General features: G+C 54.4%; 1 protein-coding gene across 4 annotated transcripts in view; it reads right to left on the reverse strand.

The window, feature by feature from the left end:
• Nucleotides 1-20,127, reverse strand: part of GJC2 (gap junction protein gamma 2) — a 39,665-nt gene extending 19,538 nt beyond the window's left edge. The window contains exons 1-3 of one of the 4 annotated variants that reach the window (XM_042044073.1): nt 19,264-20,127; nt 16,951-17,030; nt 14,153-14,254 (exon numbers count right to left, since the gene is read on the reverse strand). The gene's annotated coding sequence lies outside the window, so the exon portion shown is untranslated. Of the gene's footprint in view, nt 1-7,569; nt 7,779-12,136; nt 12,234-14,152; nt 14,255-16,950; nt 17,031-17,538; nt 19,188-19,263 lie in introns of those variants that run through there. The other 3 variants (XM_042044075.1, XM_042044076.1, XM_042044078.1) reach the window with 3 other exon arrangements.
• Between the last annotated feature and the right edge of the window lie 356 nt (nt 20,128-20,483).

A 20,483-nucleotide genomic window follows, 5' to 3' on the forward strand; every position in this document is an offset into this window, starting at 1 on the left:
CAAACCTACACCAGCATCCCCAAACCCTACACCAGCACCACCAAACCCTGCACCGGTATCCCCAAACCTAAACCAGCATCCCCAAACCTACACCAGCATCCCCAAACCTACACCAGCATCCCCAAACCCTACTACAGCATCCCCAAACCCTATACCAGGACCACCAAACCCACACCAGCACGACCAAACCTACACCAGCATCATGAAAAACTACCCAACACCCCCAAACCTACACCAGCACCAGCAAACCCTACACCACACCACCAATCCATACCGCACCTCCACCAAACCCTAGGGCATCCCCCAAAGCCATGCTGTGCCCAGGTTGGGACCACGATCCCAAGGGGATCCCATGATCCCATCACGCTCCAGCCCAAGGCAGATGCTCCCAACCTTGCTCCCTGCCCTGTCCTACCAAAGGATGGACCAAGTTGGTCTCTGCTACCCAGTTGCCTTCACCCCACACTGTGCCAGGATAAAAGGAGCCAGGAGATCTGGGCTGCAGCCAGGTGTCCTCAGGGGACCATTATGGGATGGCACCTTCCTCCCTCCCCAGCCAGGATCCATTGCATGGCCCCACTGCAGGAGCACAGAATCCCTTACAGCCCAAGTCCTCAATGAACACATGGGGCTGTGCAGGTCATGGAATCACAGAATTGCTGGGGTTGGAAGGGACCTCTGGAGCTCACCTAGACCAACCCCGCTGCCAAGGCAGGGTCACCTGGAGCAGGTGACTCAGGAACTCATCCAGGTGGGTTTGGGATGTCTCCAGAGATGGAGACTCCAGGCCCTCCCTGGGCAGCTGTTCCAGAGCTCTGCCACCGCCCACACAAAGAAGTTCTTCCTCATGTTGAGGTGGAACTCATTGTGGTTTTGTTTGTGGCTGTTGCTCCTCATCCTGTCCTGGGCACCCCTGGAGAGCTCACCGGTCCTGGGGGAGGACAGCCCCACTCGCTGCTCCTCGGGCAGCCACAGCAGGTTGTGCTCCACATGAGCACACACTCTGCTTCCCAACAGGTTGCTCCGGGGAACGGGCAGCAATAAAAAGCTGGAGAGAAGAAAGGATAATACGGGATCCAGCTGCGAAAACAAAGATTCAATCCCTCTGAGCCTACAACCTCCCTTGGCTGACGTGGGGGAAAAAACGCTCCAACATCGATTCCTCTCCCCACGTCCATCCAACTGGGAATTTTTCATGAATGAGGACGTTGAGGCGGAAGGGGAAGGCAGGAAGATGGAGGAGGTGCACAGCCCTTCCATACCTGACACTGTAGTCTGAGCCAACAATGCTCCAGTGCTCGGGGCTGATCCACAGCCTGAGACAAGGGGGCAGCAAGATGAGGTTTCTGTCTTTGTTTTCAGGTTACTCCTGAATGCAGAGATCTTCCCAAGGGAGCACCAGGCCCATGGGGGCAGGTTTTGGTAGAGAAATCAGGAGCTCAGGTGAGCACTGCCCTGCTCACACCAAACCCTCCAGCACCCCTGGGATGTGGGGGGCTCCTGCTGGCAGGGCGGGTACCCCTGGTGAATTTGGCTGGTTCCCAGGCAGGGATGCCTGAAGCTCCACTGCGAGGCTGGGGATGGGACACCGAGGATGTTGCAGTCATGGTTTAATTCACAATAATGCCGAAATCCCCCCATGACGTGCAGCGAGCCCCTTCCCAGGCTCCCAGGCTGGTGCTCACATTTCTTCCACCCCTTCTGCCAGCCCAGGGCTGGGTCAGCCTCCTCTGCTAAGTTTAAAGAGGCAAACAGCATGGAAAATGCTGTGGAAAGAGGGTATTTAAGGAAAAAAAAACTGGTTCTCTTTCACTTAGTGATAAATAGACCCTAAAAATGCCACTCCAGGGTCTCTGACCTCCAGGCAGCTTTTGGGACATGTCTCAGTTTGTTGCTGCTCAGCTGAGGTCCATCCTCATCACTGGGGTGGTCACTGGCTGGGCACCCAGCCCACCACATTTTGGTGTTCCAGGAAACCCCCTGAGAATTTTCAGGAGTGAAAAGTTGCAATCAGTGATCCTGGCCATTACCAGAGGCTGAGGAAAGAAGATGAAGTGGTGAGAGGGTCTTCTCAAAAACTCACTCTTTCCATCTCTGCTTCTTTCCCTCCCTTCCTCTCCAAGCCATCCTCCCTTCAGCCTCCAGACAGAAATAATTAAGAAACCACACCACCATCTGTGTTTCTGAGAAACTTGAAGAAGAAACAACTTAAGGGACATAAACCAAACCCCAAATCATGTTCTGCTGGAGGGCTGGAGCCAGAGGAGCAGTCCCACACCTGACTGGTGGCACCTGACTTGCTGAGCTGTGATAAATACGGAGCCTCTGAGCTTCCTTGTGTCATCTAAAAGCAGATCTGCATCCATTGTCATCTCTTTTCCTGGCTGCTTTTTTGCTCCCTACTGACCTCAAAGCCTTGGAGCCTCCACCTTCATCCTCTGGAGCTCATGTCAGTGCTGCTCAGCCAACTCTGTGCTGTCTCCAGGCAGAACTGAGCAGGAGATATGCCCTTTATTCCCTATTCCACCCGTGTCACACAGGGAATTAGCTCCAACGGTGGAGTACTTGCTCAGCGTGTGCAAGGTAATGGGACTGGTGTCTGCATCCTCCTTTTGGGAACCAGATGATCTTCAAGGTCCCTTCCAACCCAAGCCATTCTAGGATTCTGTGATTTCCCCCTCTCCCAAAGACAAGGGAAATACTGTTTTTGTCTTCTCTTGAGCAGTGAGAGTCCTGCAAACCAGGATCGTCAGCACCAGACAGCCCTGGGATAGAGGGTGGCTGAGATAGGACAAGGGAAGGGACTTGCCTGGTGGGGTCAACATCCAAACCAAGCCCAGGATGTCCCACAGAGGGTCTCTCTTCCACGTCTCTCCTGGCATTGTCACCCTGTCCCATGAGGGACCTGATCCCAACCAGTTCCATGGTTGCCTCCTGTGTGGATTGCCTCTTCTGCCATGACAAAATGCCATGGCATCACCCTGCCATGACTCCAGACCCTGCTTTGTGTCCATCCCCACTGTTTTTACTTGTGCTGCTGACCCCAAGACTGAGCAGGCCTTCTCCTGGCACACCTGACACCGCATCTCAGCACCCTCAGGAGAGCAGATGCCAACCTGGGCAGCCCTTGTCCCGCTGCTGCCCATTCAGAGCTCCTCACTCCACCCCTTCCAAAAATCCTGCTGACCAAGTGGGATTTCTCCTTTGGCCAAAGCCCTTCTTTTCTGCCCTCCATTTAATTGCCAAGAATTTCCAAAAACCTGGCGGAAAATTAGAGAACCAGCAAAACCTGCCCTGCCTTGGAGCGCGGCGCATTCGTTTCCTGCCAGCCATCGTCTGTCAGGCACTGAGAGCAAAATATTTCAGGCCTTTCCAGGCACTAAATCACCCTGTTGGACTCATAACGGGGGCAGCTGAACTACACCTAGTTCCACCTATTGAAATGAGGGCAGCAGCCTCCATCCCACAGGAACTGACCCCTCTGCTGCCGCTGGAAGTGCCACTGACGTCCATTTCCAGAGGTGTTTGCGGAGCTTGGAGCCAGAGCAGAGCCAGGGCCGGAGGGCTGCCAGCTCAGGGGACTGGAGGTGGGATGTGGGATGTTCAACCCAATGGAGAAGCCAAGAGCTGCTTGGAGGGAGAACTGTGGCCTTGCTGAGGAATTAGCCCTACCAGGTATCAATGAGGGTCACCAAGGTTGGAAATGAGCTCTGAGATCATCAAGTCCAGCCACTGACCCAGCACTGCCATGTTCACCTCAAATCCTGTCCCCAAGTGCCACATCAGCGTGTTTCTGAACACTTCCAGGGATGGTGACTCCACCACTGCCCTGGGCAACCTCTTCCCATGCCTGACCACCCTTTCAGGGGAGAAATTTTCCCTAATATCCAATCTACACCTCCCCTGGCCCAGCCTGAGGCCGTTCCCTCTGCTCCTGTCCCTGTTCCCTGCGAGCAGAGCCCGACCCCCCCGGCTGCCCCCTCCTGTCAGGGACTTGTGCAGAGCCACAAGGTCCCCCCGGAGCCTCCTTTGCTCCAGCCTGAGCCCCTTTCCCAGCTCCCTCAGCTGCTCCTGGGGCTCCAGACCCTTCCCAGCTCCGTTCCCTTCCCTGGACACGCTCCAGCCCCTCAATGTCCTTCTTGTCGAGAGGAACTCAGACATGCACACAGAATTTGAGGTGTCCCAGCAGTGCCAGCACAGGGGGACAGTCCCTGCCCTGGACCAAGCCAGGTATCAGCTGGTTGGTCAGAATGCTCTGCACATCAACACCTATTCCAGCCATAGAACCAGAGAACATCCACATTGGAAGGGATCTACAAGGACCCCCAAGTCCAACTCTCTCCAGTCACCACTGAAGTTCTACATTCAAAAACACCTAACGTGGTCATTGGGCTTCGTAGCACCAAGAAATGGGGTCACCATGGAGGTCACCATGGAGGTCACCATGGAGGTCACCATGGGCTCCTCCTGAAGCTCTCAGCAAAGTCTGCCCAGCACAGAAGTCCACACACACACTGAGCCCATCACCTGCCCCATCCTGGCCAGCCCCAAGAAGTTGTTGCTCCCCCACCAGCTCTCCGTGCCCAGCTTTCTGTCCAGCTACCACTTTTGGAATTGTGGGTGCTTCCACCTGCAATCTGGGGAATGACCGATTTTACCCTGCCTGTCCGTACAATGTCCCCTTAAGCCAGGGAAAAGAAGGGGATTTGGGAATATTCAGCCTCTCTGCCGTGCAGTGGAAGGGGCTGGGTGAAATCCGCTTCCCTGGGCAGGTCTGTTTTTGAAAAGCAATTACTGGCAGGGAAGACCAAATCCTGCATTCCTCAGCGAAGGAATCCGGATGATGTCACCTCCTGCCCATGGCAGGAGCATTCCTGCCCCAGTCACTCCCTCCAGGCAGCCCCTGCCTTTCCTCCAAATATTTGTTTTGGCTGGTTTTTTGGAAGCTTCCCATTACAAGGAATAACAGCAGGATGGACTCTCCTACTGTAAGGTTTGTCCCTGACCAGCACGTTCGCAGGGTTAATAGAGGCTCACACGAGTCAGCCAAAATTTTACTGCCAGTAGCAGAAGTGGGGGATTTGTTGGTTTTGTGGGAGGTTTTTTTCTGTTTTAGAATCTGTGTGGGTCAGTGCAGGCTGAGAGCTATCAAAAATCTCTTAAAATAGAAGGTTCTCTGCTTCACTAAACCGCTTTGCACCAAATTCCTTAAATTTTCTTGTATGTGTGACTAGACTAAAGGCACGTAGATGTGCTTGTAATGCTGTGCCTTTCTCTCCCTCCCTTCTTGCAAGGATACGTCCAGCAGGACACATCTACTGAGGTGCCTAATGCCAGCCAGCTTCCCTAAACAGCTGGCCTGCAATAAAGTGCCCTTTTCCCTGGCAGGGGAGTCCCAGTAGCTGTTTCTGGGAAAAAGGTTGCAGGGGTATGGAGCAACTATGAATGATGTGGAGGCAGGACCGTGTGCCATGGTCTCCTCAAAAGGTTAAAATCTCTGTGGCCTCCTTCAAGATTCGTTTTAAGGTACTTGGGTGGGATTTCATTATCTAAACTTGGGTGGTCAACCCTCCTTGGAGCTGAGCTCAACACCTTCCCTGTGAGGATGGGGAAGCCCTGGCACAGGGTGTCCAGAAAAGCTGTGGCTGCCCCTGGATCCCTGGAAGTGTCCAAGGCCAGGTTGGATGGGGCTTGGAGCAGCCTGGGATAGTGGGAGGTGTCCCTGCCCATGGCAGGGGTTGGAATGAGGTGATCCTTAAGGTCCCTTCCAACCCAACCCATTCTGGGATTCTGTGACCTGCCTGACATCCAAGGACTGGTCTGGGACTCATCTCAGTTTCCAGCTCTTCTCTCCACTCCTCACAGATTTCACCACCTGCTCTCAGGAACCAGGACACCCGAAGCACACCCTGCCCAAGATGTGTTATCCCCTTGCAACTCTTTCCTGCTATTGTACATTTTCAATTGCCCTTAAGAGTTCCCATCCCACACCAAGGTGCTGCTTGCACCCCATGGATCACCCCCTTAGCACCTGTGATGCTGGAGAAGGGAAGGCAGACACGGCTGGAGGGATCAGGAGCTGACTGTAAGATGGATAAATTCCTTCTCTGTGCTCCAAAATGACCCCTTGCTGGCACCTGGAAAAGTTTCCTACTCTCAGACTAATTCTGCAGGACTAATGGGAGAGGGATAATGGAAAATGAAGAGCAGGAGGGCGTTTTTTGTGAGGTGTTCGTGAGGTTCAGTCACTCCAAATCCCACAGATGATGATGGGATCTCACCAAGTCACTGTTTTCACTAAACCCTGAGCTGGGACACTGAGATCCTACACAGACACGGGGAGAGGAGTGATGGGATGGAGGCGAGCTGCGTTTCCAACGCCAGCACAAGGAATTGCCCCACAGCTGAGTGTGGTTTGGGTTATAAAAAAAAACACATTTAAGCAAGTGCTCGTGTTTTCCCAAGCTGAAGCCTCTTGCATCTGCTGATCATCTTGTTCTTGGCTGTGAGCAGGGACAGGAGCCCGAGGCACCACGATCTGTCCCTCTCAGCGCCAGACGTGACCTTCACTGGAAAAATGGCTCAACTTGGATGGATCCCACCCCGCTGATGGATGAAATCATCTCTCCTTCCCCATGGGGACTGCAGGCAGCAGCAGCCCCTCGGAGCCAAGCAGGAGTCGGGCATTTTGCAGCCCCAGCCCTAAATCAAGCCCTCTCCAATTAGCACAAGACTTTCACCAGCGCTCTGTTGTTCTTCAGCTCCGGTGATAAAAGGCTCCAGTGAACATTTCAAACCGTACATAAACTCCAGCCTGCCAACATAAACACCATAAAAACACTCCCTATAAATCAGAGCTCGCCCTCGCTAGAACTATTCAAATTCTCCAGAACGGCTAAAAAAAGTGCCGAGGGCTGCCAGGAGGCTCTGCAGCCGCGGGATCCGGGAGGCAGGGAGGCAGGCAGGGCGAAAGCTTGCGAGAAAGCAGCTGCCCAGAGCAGAGCTTCCTCCTCAGCCTCCCACCTCGGATCTCCGGGAGAGCTCCGCTCACGGACGAATAAATAAAGGAGCTCCACGCCCACACGTGTCCTGGCCAGCACACGGAACCTCGCATGTGTTTGCCCTTAGACACAGAATTTCTTGCAGGAAGCTGCTCCTCTGAGCTGGCCACATTCCTCTCCTGTTTTCCAGGGTATCCCTCTCTGCTGTAACAACCAGGAGGGAGGTTATCCCACACGGCAGCCTCAGAAGCCCCCACAGCTCACACTGACCTTGGGGATGGACACAGGAGATCAAACCCTGCATTTGCCACCAGTTTCCCCTGATCTCCAGGCAGAAACAGCCTTGGCCAAACCCTACGGCAGCCCCGAGAGCCGAGCAGGGAGCAGCCCCAGCTCTGCTCATTTTGTTGTGGGTCCCACCCTCAGAAAGACCAGCACCAGCTCATCTCCCAGGCTGGGGCTGAAGGAGAGGACACAGAAGTTCTCCCTTCTCCCAAAATCCCGGCGGCACGCGGTCCATCTCCCGGCTCCCGGGAAACAGCTTTGCTCCCCGGCTGCAGCTCCTCACCTCTGCACTCACACCGGGATGCCGGGCAGGTCTCCGTGCCCCGGGCAGGGATGTCTCATGCTCCACCAGGCCACGCCGCCTCCATCCTCTGCAAACCTCTGCCTCCATTCAAGCAGGCGCTGAAGCTACGGCTGATCTCACCCTTCTCCCTGCGGCCCCGCAGCATGGAAAATGCTTTGTCCGGGGATTCTGCAAGCCCGAGAGCGACCACCTCCCACCAAGCCAAGCCAAGCACGCAACAAAGCGCCGTGAGAGGCAGCCTTCCTCTGGATGCCCTCGGAGAAGAGGCTGCAGGAGCGGCGAGCGGCTCCTCCCGAGCGCCGCATCGCTGCTCCAGCAGCTGGAGCATCCCAGGAGCCATCAGCCCTCCCCGGAGCCCCGGCAGCACTAATGGGTTGTGGCATCTGGGATGACCCTAAACACCTACCCAAACCAGCCCGGCGTGTCCCTGACAGCCCGTGGGCTCTGGGACTGGGGTCAGCACAGCGTCCCGGCCCTGGTGGTCTCCCCTTTCCTGGGGGATCCAACCACAACTCCCAGGAGAAGCCACGCTATCAAACGAGGTTGTGCCTACAGCAGGGATGGCTTTGCAACGCCCGTGGCATCATCTTTCTTCTCTCTCTCTCTCTCCTCCCCTCCCCTCCTCTCCCCCAGCACCGCTTTTCATGATTAGCTTGATCTGTTTTGACTTGAAACTCTGCAGAGCCGGCGCTGGCTCCCATCGCCCCGATCGCAAGAGGAGAGTGAGCAAAGGGCTGCTCTCGAGCTGCGGGAATCGCCCGGGGCACCTGGCAGTGCTCGCACAGGCCACCGGGTCACCAAGCACAGCCCGAGCCGGGGAGACAGCGCCTGCTCTCGCACCGTGCCACTGGAGAGCGGCTCCTCCCCGGGGCTCCGAGCGGAGACACGGGCTGGGGGAGGCTGGGGGAGGCTGGGGGAGGCTGGGGGAGCCGCCTGCCCTGGAAAGGAAACGAGGACATTCATTTCTTAGCGAACCTGGTTAACTATTTCTGTCTGGCAGCGCAGAGGAAAGGGCTGGGCAGAGCCCTGAGCAAATGCATTGTCCCCGGCAGGGGAAAAAAAAAAAAAAAAAAAAGTATGTTAAAAAACGTGCCTGGAGGAATTTGGCTCGGGTTCATGTTTGAACCGGCTTCAGGCTTCCGAAGCAGAGGCTTCCGGATGCGCGGCGGGTGTTCTCTGGGGCTGGAACCGGTGGGGAGCAGTATTTGGGGTCGTGGGGCGCATTAACTCTGCCTTGATCCAGAGAGTGACACAGAGAAGGGGTGGAAGCGCCCGAAGATGCTCAGGACTGGGCTGGAAGCGCTGCCTCGCCACAGTAGGGGACGAGCCCCATTTCTGGGCTGTTTTCCCGTGATTTTGCCCATTTACACCCCACTGGTGGTGCCTTCAGGGGCTCGTTGCCTCGCTGGCGCCCGCCCTGTGTTTGCTTCACAGCAAGCAGACCCTTGCACAGCCCCGGGCCGAGCCGGTGTAAGAGGGCGTTAAAAAGGGTCAGAAATAACAAAGCGAAGCAGAAACGCAGCCTCGGGAGGTGCCGAGGTGCCTCAATCCTTGCTCTGCCGGAATGGACCTGATCTCTGAGGAAACCCCTCAGAAAATAGGGTCTTGTGACCTCACCCCCGTCCCGGCTCCTGTGGAGCCGCTGGTGCCACCCTGTCACCCCCCTGGCGCTGACAGGTCCCAGCTGGTGGTGGCATCGCCCAGGGATGAGGCTGCTGAGTGTCATTAACGATCAGGGTGATGGGAGCGAGTTTGGGGCCAGAGCCAGTTGGGGGGAACAGTGCTGCTCTGTCGAGGTCCTCACAAACATGCCAGAAATACACCAGGAAAGGACAAGACGCAGCCAGAACAATTTCTACTGGATAGGAAATAAAAGTGTCCCTGATAACACTGGCACGGGGAGCTGGTGGGATCTGCACCTCCCGAGGGACCTTCAGCCTCTGCTGTCCTTGTGATTGCACAGCTCACCCTCAGATCCCCACCTTGCTCAGCATTCCCACACCTCCACACCCACTGGTGGCCAGGAACAGTTGGGATTCTCCCCATGAGGATGGAAACGGAGCAAAAAAAGTCAGACTGCAGAAGAGAGTGTGCAGCTCTCAGAGGAGCAATTCTGACCTGCTCCAGGGCTTGGCTTGTCCTTATAAAGTCACCTCATTCCTTGGGGACAGCTCAGGGCACCTGAGGGTGGGACAGGGGATCCTCACCTTCTGAGGATGCAGCCAGAGAAACAGTGGGACAACCCACGGCACCAAAAAATGGGCGAGGCAGGGAGACAAACAAATTGCTCCAGCAAAGCTTATCCTCATGTGCCTTAGTTAATTTATAGGATGGGGCTGCTCCTTTTCTATCCATTTTCTCTGTCTTCTACTGCTACAGCCCCAGGCTGCAACAGTGACGTGCAGAAACCCCACAGAAACTCCTTTATTTTCCCTTCTCCTGGCAGCGAGGAGCAGAAACCACGTGGAATTTCATGGCTGGTCAGCATGATCTCCAAGGGACAGAGCAGGTCAAAGGGAGCTGTGCAGCCTTGAAACTGCCCCTTGGGATGCTGGGATGAACATTGGGTGGAAGAACTCCAAGCAGGCCATAAATTACAGGAGAAGAGAGTCCTCCCCAGCTCTGGGATCATTCAGGAATATGGTGCACACCATATCAGATTGCTGGGGAGGAGGGGTTTGCTGATGACACACGCCAAAAAAAAAACCCTCCTGGGATTTCGGTCTTGGACAAGACCCAAGGATTGTCTTGGAAATGGTTCTCTCAGCTTGCAGGAGGAGCACAAGGTACAGATTTCCCCATCTGCCTCATGGCCCTTTTTCCGTTCCCACCCGTCTGGAGCTGAGTTACGTTGGGATTTCCTCCCTCTGACTTTCTAAGGAAGCTTTGGACACAGGACAGGTTGCCCTCCTGTGGCATTCCAAGGTAATTGGGGTGAAAGGAGAAGGTGCCTGTGGCCTCCGAGAGTTTAAGGGACTCTGTTTCCCTTGGGGGGGGTGGGAATGTTTGCTCACCTCCCCCCAGGAGAGGACACAGCTCTCTGCCATCAAGCAGAGCTTAAATAAATTCACTAAGCCAAGCTCCTGTGCTTGGGATAGGTGGGAAGGGCATTTTGGGATGGGAAGGAGATGGAGAGAGGCATGCCTTTCCAGGCCACCTCAGGAACAGGGAGGGCTCAGGAGCTCCTTCCAGCCCCTCTCTCCAGGAAATCTTTGGACAAACACTGGTTGCAACTAAATCTGCAGAGATCTGAAGGCAGAAAGGACATAACTCAGGGTCATCCATCAGCCACAGGGAAGACCTTAAGGATTTATAAGGACGGGATAATTAAAAGCTGTGGAAATGCAACAGCATCTCCACCTGAGATTCATCTCAGGACCTTGAGGTGGGGGTAGGGGATCCACGCTGGAGATGCCACCCCAGAGGAGCATCCTGGGTGTTGGGGAGCATTTTCTCTCAAGGAAGGCTGGCCAAGAAGATGAGGCCACCAAGGAGCAGGTGGTGATGCCGCTGGGCTCCCCGTGCCTCGGTTTCCCCAGCTGCACAGGAGGGAACACACCCTTTGCAAGGTGTTTGGGATGTGAGGAGGAAAAGTGTGCTCACAGCCTTGGATCTTATTTTTAAAACAAGCCAAAAGCACCTTACAGAGAAGACAAACTTATGGATTAGAGACACCAGCTGCAAATGCCCATCTCCTGCTGGGATGAGCCTCTACGGGTGCTGCTCTCCAGCTGTACCTGGCCTCAAAGCCCAGCTCGTGATGCAGGAGCACGGGGATCTAAGCAGAGGATCCCAAAGCCAGGAGGATGCAGACCCCAAAATTTGCAGAAACCTCGGGAATGTAACACAGGATCAGCAGGAAAAACAGAGCCTTGCTTTCCTCCCCCCAGCTCTGGTCGTCTGGGATAGGAGGAGGTTTGGGATAGGGGCTGGCCAGGAGGTCCCAGAGCACAGAGGGGTTTCACAGAATCCCAGAATGGATTGGGTTGGAAGACACCTTAAAAAGATCACCTCATTCCACCCCCCTGCCATGGGCAGGGACACCTTCCACTATTCCAGGGTGTTCCAACCTGGCCTGGGACACTTCCAAGGATCCAGGAGCAACCCCAGCTTCTCTGGGCAACCTGTGCCAGGGCCTCCCCACCCACACAGGGATGAATTTCTTCCTTTTTCCATGAGGAAAAAGCTAAAGTGGTTTAATCCCAAACTCCCTGGAGATGGATTTGCACTGCCCTGCGTGCCAGGGGATGATTTACGCCAGCAAAGTGTGCACAAACTGATGCCAAATAGGGATGTTGTGCCTCTTACCCCGGCAGGAAAGGCAACACACGAACATTCAGGCTCAGCAAACGCATTTCCCACCCAAATAACTGGGAAAGGGCAGAAAACGAAGAGCAGGGAAGAGCTGGGTGAGAGCAGAGGGGGGGTTGCAGCACAGGGAGGGGATCTGAGAAGTGCTGGGAACAAGCCAAGCTAAAAACCATCAGCAAAACATCAACACAAAGTGGAGGGAGAACAAAACAAAACAAACCCAAAAGTAACATACGGAGAAGTGCTGGGCTCAGTCCTTCCCAAAACTCTCCCATCCTGTCCGCGGATCCGTGGATCCCTGCCCGGCGCCGCTTTCTCCCTCCCGCCCCGCGCTCTGACGTGGAGAGGGAAAGCTCCTCCGAACCTGACACTGCACACCCCGCGTTCCCCAGGACGCCAAGGACTCCTTTAGTTCCCTTTTATTTTTGGATTTCCCTTCCAAGCACGCATAAAAAACGCCATAAAAAAAGAGATTGTGGTGGATAACTCCAGAGCCAAGAGTGGCGCTTATGGGGAAAAAAAAAAAAAAAAATCAGATCACTCAAATAGTCGAAGGGTTTAGGGCTAAAAATAGCGAAAAGAGCTCCTTGGAGCAGGAGAGGAAGGCGGGAAGCGGAGGTGCTGCAGCAGGATAAAGTGTGCTTCCTTCGTGTTTAGGATTTCTTTTCCTTTTCAAACTTGGTGGAAAGTCGGCTGCGAACTCTCCCTGTCCTTACAGCTACAGTGAAACACTGCAGCACCACCAAAAAACTTCATTTTCCCCCCCAATTTTTCTGTCCAAAGTTGCTGAAATTTTTTAATGTTAGTGTTTTATGTTGACCAGAGGCTCCTATCCCAGCCCCTCTTCATCCCTGTTCTCTCTTCCCAACCTCATTTGGGGGAACAGCTGGAAGCATCTCCCTGCTCTGTGGAGAACAGCTGGAAGGGAGAACAGCTGGAAGGGGACAGAGGGGACATTTTCCTCCTCCCCCAGCCCTTCCTGCTCTCTGCCAGAGGGATTTTTCCCCTGTGCACGTCTCTGGCTGCAGAGAAGGGGATGTTGCCCCTCACTCAAACCCACAAGCAGGGATTAAATAATTACCCCATCCAGAGGCCACAACCTCTGGTTCATTGTCATCTGTTCCTTCCCATTGCCAGCTCGCATGATTTTATGGCTGACCTCACAAAAATTGATGTTTTCCTTAAAGGCCCCGTGTTGTGAAGAGAGGTTTGGCTTCCAGGAGTCCAAATTAGCGAGGTTTTACTCGCTGCACTTAAAGAAAACCCCCAAACTGAACAAATTTGGCACGAAGAAGGCCCTAAACCTTTAAAATCTGACAGCTCTTCATCTTTTACACCTACATGACTCCCAGCATGTCTTAAGCAGCTCCCACCATGTGAAACTCCTCAAAAGAACTTGTTTTTCCTGGTTTTAAGGGAATTTCAAAGGATGTCCTTGCTCCTCAGCACAGCTGGGATGGGGCAGCCAAGTTTTCACCCTCTCATTTAATTTCTCAAGTGTGTTTCTGCTCTCCAGCTGCTTTAGGGGAGGAACAAGCTGGGAACCAGCCTGGGTGACCGTGCAGGGGGTATGTGTTCCCAGAAGGAGTTTTCCAGAGGAAACCAGCTCCTAGGATGCTCCAGGGATGGAGGAGGAGGAGCAGGGAGAAGAGAGGCATTGCCACAGCACTTGTTCCTGCAGCTGCTGCCATCCTTGACACAGTCACAAGCCCAAAGTTCAGCCCAAATCCAAGGATTTCAAGGAGAATTTGGGTAAGGAAAACACCCTCACCAGAAAATGGGTAGGGAAATTCTTTTTGGAATCACACAGCTTGAAAGCAACCTTAAATATGTTCCTAAAAAATCTCAGCCCTGCTCTGTATCAGTCTCAGAGCAAACTCTCATTCAGCCTCATTTAAGATAGTTGCGAGCAAAATCCTGGATCCAAATTTTAAGGGATCATCCAGACCCCAAGCGGAGTTGGATTTCTGCATCTTATGCAAATATTTCATGCAAAACATTTTGCAGGCTTAGGAAGAATTATAATTTTGATGGCTCTCAACGCTGCCTTTATAGATGGGATATATAAAAAATAGACTTACAATAGATAAAATATAATAAACACACAATATATTACGAGGATCAATGAAACAGTGACACGGCCTCCTGGGGTGAGGAACATCCTTTTGCTCCCAAACCCACAATCCCTCCCCATCAGTGCCATCCCCCCCCAGAGCCCCATCCTGGTTAGGAGGTGACGATCGAGCCGTACCTTTCACAGCCAGGAAAAAACGGTGCCCGTGGAGCTGTGGATCCTCACCGCATAACCGGAGCCCTGGCGGGGGAGAAGCCGTGCAGCAGCACCAGCACAGCCCTGCAACAAAGCCAAGGAGGAGGCGATTATTCCCGGGCATCTCTCTGCCAGGCACAATACGGCAGCGTGTCAGTGTCCCCGCTCAATGGCACCATTGTCCCCTCCGGAGCCGCGGCTCCTGCGGGTGGTGGCACAGGGAGAAGCTTCTGCTCCTCAGAGAGCTCCTAAAAGGCTTCGTCCCACCACTGGAGAGGAGCAGAGGCTTTGTTTGGGATTCCCAGTTCTGCCTTGACAGCAGCAGTGGGGTAAGGTTCCTCCAAGGGAGGAAGGGAATAGGATGTTGGATGGAATCAGTCAGGGGTACGAAGGGGTGGGAGGATTGGGTTGAGAACGGGAGTTCACAGCTCTCTGGTAGAACAGAGGGATGCTCCCAGCAGGGTTTTGTCGGGATCCTTGCAGGAGTTTGCAGCTGGATGCTGCAGCCATGGGAAGAGAACACCGAGGAGCTGGAGAAATCTTGGAATCCTGGAATGGTTTGGGTTGGAAAGATCTAACCACCCAGTTGCACCCCTGCCATGGGCAGGGACACCTCCCACTATCCCAGGCTGCTCCGAGCCCCATCCAACCTGGCCTTGGACACTGCTAGGGATCCAGGGGCAGCCACAGCTGCTCTGAGCAATGGAGGGAGCATGGTCAGGGCTGGAGGATGGGATGCACAAGGGGAGGCTCAGCAGGGAGATTTCATTGATAAATACAACTCTTAAATGAGAAAGTGGTGAGAAAACAGAGCCAAAATATTCTCAGAGGCCCAGAGAGGCAGCACATCTGTGGCAGCCACAGTGGTGGGAATGCACAAGGGGAGATCCTGCCTGCCTTTGGAAACACCAGGAGCTGCTGCAAGAACACCAGTGACATTTCCTCCCTATAGGGCAAGGGGAATCAGGCTGGATTTCAGCAATAAAACCAGTAAAGAGCCCAGAGGTGCCACCACAGCAACGCTGTGCGATGAAGCTGCAGTGGGATAAGCCCAAGGAGCAGCAGCATCTGTGCTTGGGAAGATAGATGAGGTGAATAAAACATGGTGTATTAAAAAAAAAATATATATATATATCTATATATATAAAGGGAAATTAAACGTGGAAATGCTGGCTGATGCAGCCAGGCTGCTCCTGGAGATGCTGGCAGGGGCAGGGAGTGCAGGCAGCACTCAGAGGAGGGAGCAGAGGGACGTTCCCAGGTCTGAGGCCGGGATGACCGTGGGCATTGGGCTCGCTGGGCTCTGCGGGTCAGGCTGCTGCGGGAACGAGCCATCGGATCCCAGACCCATGGAGCACGTGAGATCATCCTCCCTGCTCAGGGGAACAGTCTGACAGGCACTCACCCCACAGACACCACTCCAGGGAGGGATTATCCCTCTGCTGTGGGCTGTGGCACCAGTTTCCCCTCTGCACCCAAACTGGGGTGCTGTTCTCTCCCTCCAGCCCACACCCCCGTATCCAGGAGGCATCATAGGATTTCAACCATGTTCAAAGCAAGGGATGCAGCTCACGTATCCTGCACTTCCGACTAGGAAAAATAATAAATCTCTTTTTTCTCATCCTGTACCTGCTATATCCAGGTCAGCACATTGGTGGTGACTGGAGCATTTCTCTTGGCTTTTTGGGTTTTTTTTCCCCATCATCTCCATGCTGACTCCGTGTTAGGGAGCCAGGCCATCCCTAAAGTTCAATGCCCACCACACAGGCACTTTGTTTTCCATCAAGACTTGATACAAACAGCAGCAGCAAGCCCTGATCCTGCAGGGAATATCTGCAAATTAATGCTGGGTTGACGACTTGGGCACTGAGGGGGCACAGCTTTCCTGTCCTTCCCTGTGCCCATTGGATCTGGCTCCCAGGGGTCTTATTCCCACATGGCTTCAATAAAATAATCCCTCCTATGTAGAAATTGAGGAATATTTATCTGTATTTGCCCAGCTCCACCGGGATACTGGAATTTTGCCTTCTCTGCCTCCCTTCTTTTTATCCCCTCCTTGCATCTCCAGAGACGGGGAAAGTAAAATCCAGAAAAACATCCTCTTCTCCCTCCTTTTTGTGGCTGGACAGAGAGGAATCAGGTGTCAGGAGGGGGATGCACCCCCGATTCCACAAGCATCCGGTTGTTCCGGTGGCCGTACCAGTTGCCACGGCACAATGGGAATTGCAGATGGCTTCTGGTTATTCACAGGGCTGGAGTCATGTCCGGGACAAGCAGAGTCACAGCTGCTGCTGTTGGAAAAAGTTGAGGCTGTGCTGGATTCCCGAGTTTTGGAGGCTGGGAGCGGGGCTGGGCTGGATAAGCGGGGAGCAGGGTGAGGATGCCGGGCCGTGCGTGCCATCCCGGCCGGAGCCGCGGTTATGGATCGGCGTCCCGCGCTCTCCAGGGATGACACAGTTGCACTTCCAGTCGATGTGGCTGACCCAAATACAGCGCCCAGCAAGGCAGGCACAGCCCGGCCCCTGATCCAGCTGCCAGGGCCACTCAGCCTCGTGGAGCTGATGGGGATGGCAGAACTCCTACGAGCACCCTGGAGCATCCAGAGCCATGGGATGCTCGACAGAAAATTCCATCCTCCCACACAACTTCCTTTGCAGCAGCAGCAGAGCCAGAGAAAAGCACTGGAGGAGCAACAGATGCTGGCACGGATCCATTTGAGTCCCACTTGGATCAGTTGTCCCAGGGAGGGTTATTGGCTGGTGTGGGATAATGGGACCTACCTGTGGTCAGTGTTGGTGGCGCTGGTCAGAGTCTCAGCACGAGGCGGCAGCAGCTGGAGCGTGGTGGTCACTCCCCTGTCCTGTGGGAGAGCACAAGGGACATCAGGATACCCAGGAATGGATCACATCACCCATCCCAGCTGCAACCCCCTGAAAAAAAGCCCATGATCCACATGGCTGGGGAAATCCATCCCAAGCCGACATCCCTCTGCTCCCACAGGTTCCAGTGCTCTTTATCCACTTTGGAGCAGCTGGTATTTGCACCCTGGTGGATTGGGGAACATGGGCAGGTGGCTCCACTGTGGAGGGATGAAGATGAGACCCCCAATTCCCTGCTTTCCTGTCTGAAGCCATGCAGGCTGCTGGAGGATTTCCTAGAAGATGTTTCCATCATACTGGATAGAGCAGGAAAGCTGTCTTTGCCAAAAAAGGTGGGAATTAGTGGCCTCCCCCCACTGAGAGCTGAACACCCTCTCCAGAAGATCCTAGGAGTTTTTCCTCCCAGGATAACTTCTGACAGCACTCAGGACACCCATGACACATCCTCCCCGTGCCCCAGCACGAGCTCATCCCATCACACTTCCATACCTGGGATGCTCAATCCCAGCGCTGCCGTGGGAAACACGCGCAGAGCGAGCCGGACACTGATGGACAAGCAGGAAAATCAGGGTTATTCCTACTCCTTTTTCCCCTCGTTGCTCATTTTCTACGCCGGCTGCCCAATTATTTCCCAGGCCAGCTCTGCCCCGCGGTGCCTTTCTGCAGTGGCATGGAAGGAAGCCTGAAAATCAGAGCTGCCTCCAACGGCACTGAGAGGCCAAGGAAAACCACGGCAAGGACAAGTCTCTGGACCATGGGCTCATCAGGATGGGGGCAAATGGGCTTTGGGCTAATTTTGGCTGCTTCAAGTTGTCCTGGAGTGTGGCTCCAGCTTCTTTCTTAGATGATTTGGGCTTTGGGGACTGCCTGCCTTCCTGCATCCCTGCACAACGTCCTTCCCAGGCAGGGTCTTGGTGCCGTTGGGTCAGAGCAGAGGTGACCTCTGTGTCCAAACCCCACGTTCCCTGCTTGAAGGGGTATTTCTATTGCCAGAGAGCTTGGGTAGGCAGGAAAAATGAAAAATAGGGGGAAAATAATCAGCTCCTGCCCCAAAAGCAGCGTGTCAGCCTGGATTCAGCAAAAAACAATGCGATGACTGCAAAGCAACAGCTTTAAAGCAAAAGTGCTACAGGGGCTTGTTATTTTTTTGGCATCAGCTCCAAAATATCCTCAGCCTCAGACAGGAGAGCTCCCAGGGCAGGTTTTATCCCAGCTTTTACCATCCCCTGCACTCGTCTTCCTCCCCCAGCAGGGATGCAGGTGCTGCCATATTTCCCAAAGCATCTCAGCTGAAAAAAGCTGAAGTCTGGTCAAATTTATCTCAGTCTGATGGAACAGTGAATATATAGTTATATAAAACCCCTATTTCTGATATTTCTGGAAGCAACCCAGGAGCAGGCCTGGGCTCCTTCACTCAGTGTACCCCGAGATGGGAACAGCACCTTCCTGCCTGGAAGATCTCCTAGGTGGGAAAAGGGGTCCTCCAGGAGAAGGATCTTTAAACACAGACAACCCCTGGGCCAAAAGGCTCCTGCACCCTCACTCTGCCAGTCTGATCCCTCGATCCCAGCCCCGCACTGGGAGCAGATGCTTGCAGTTGTGGAGAGCCCAGCATTTGACACCTGCCATGCTCAGCATGGTCCTTGCCTGCCCCAGGGATGTGGGAATGCAATACGCCAACGAGCCAGTACCAAACCCACGGATCCAGAAATGTGTTTATGGCTGCAAAGGCAATTAACAAAACAGACATCCCAGTTTTGAGGGCGCAGGAATTTAACTCACTTCAACAAGTGCCTTCACCCACCCAGCCTTGGGATGGGATGCACAGCGCAGTTCCTCCAAAACACCAAACCTGGAGAGGGGCACTGCTGACAGCACCCAAAATGACCCCCTGGAGATGCTCCACAGCTGTGTCACCCGCTTGGGGACCAGCCTGGCTGCACCACCCACTCCTGCTCCCTCCGCTTCCCATCGCCATCCCGACGGCCATCCCGTCACCTCGCGTTAGCGCTGGCATTCCAGGCATTCTCCATCTGCTCCATCACACACAGCAGCTGCAGCAGGGCACCCTACCGGGGAGGGATATTTCGGACTCCCCTCTCGCTCCCCTTCACCGGAGAAGGGGCACACCAACGATCCAAATGATTTGTTTTTCCCGTTTTCCAAGCGCTGCCACGCGGCTGGAGCATCGCTCCCGCTCCCGGGTGCACTCACCTCTCCCGCAGGGATGTGCCGAGGCGGGGCTGGGGGCGCTGGCAGGAGGGATCCGCAGGGAGCAGCTGGGCACTTCCATCTGGTGACAGCCCCGCAGGTGCCACGCGGTGGCCGCAGAGCCCCGGACTGAGGCGGGTGCCGTGTCCTGCGCCTCCTGCTCGGCTGCTCCGCGACTCCGGCGCGTTCCCGCTGCCGTTCCTGCCATCTAGAGGGGACCTTTTCCCACTGCAAACGCGTGCCTCAAATTGCAACAGAATCCCCCAATTCAGAAGGAAAAATAATCAGAGCCCATCACTTGATGGCGCAGGACAGTGGTTCACACCACGAATCCACACAGGATTTTCCTGCTTGTTTAACCAGTTCCAGAACCAAGCAATGGGAAACTCACAACAACAGGAAGGGACGTTTTCTAGCAAGTCTAGGAAAGATGTATCAAACCAGCCCAAGAGAGGTAAACAAGCAAAATAATCATCAAATCATGGCTGTGAATGCAAGGTACCAGAAGAGTGGCCCAAGGGGGGTTTCTGCTTGTTCTCTCCATAAGGTGGAGGATGGAGGTTTGGAGATGACCTGGATCAAAAGGTACTGCAGAGCAGCTGGATAGACTGGAGGGATGGGATAGGAAGAGGATGGAACCCAAAAATGGAGTGTTTAGGTACAAACCTGCTCTGGTAAGATGTGGTTTGGGAGAGAAAATGTCCCAGCCTGGCACTGCAGGGCCCAGCTGCTCATGGGCTCTGTGGTTTGGGGAGGGGGGAAAACAGCTGGAAGTCACCACCTGTAGGATGGGAGCTCTGATGGACTGGTCATTCCATAGAATGGAATCCCAGAACAGTTTGGGTTGGAAGGGACCTCAAAGCCCATCCAGTGCCACCCCCTGCCATGCACAGGGACACCTCCCACTATCCCAGGCTGCTCCAAGCCCCAATGTCCAGCCTGGCCTTGGACACTGCCAGGAGCAGCCACAGCTTCTCTGGGCACCCTGAGCCAGGGCCTGCCCAGCCTCCCAGCCAGGAATTCCCTCCCCAATATCCCATCCAGCCCTGCCCTCTGGCAGTGAGAAGCCATTCCCTGTGTCCTGTCCCTCCATGCCTTGTCCCAAGTCCCTCTCCAGCTCTCCTGGAGCCTCTTTAGGTTCTAAGGTCTCCCAGAGCCTTCTCTTCTCCAGGTGAACACCCCCAGCTCTCCCAGCCTGGCTCCATGGTTTTCAGTGTGAGAAA

The sequence above is a fragment of the Corvus kubaryi genome, unplaced genomic scaffold (genome assembly GCF_017639235.1).
Source record: "Corvus kubaryi isolate FWS band 111438036 unplaced genomic scaffold, C.kubaryi_AGA036_p1.0 37398, whole genome shotgun sequence".
Classification (NCBI taxonomy): Eukaryota; Metazoa; Chordata; class Aves; order Passeriformes; family Corvidae; genus Corvus; species Corvus kubaryi.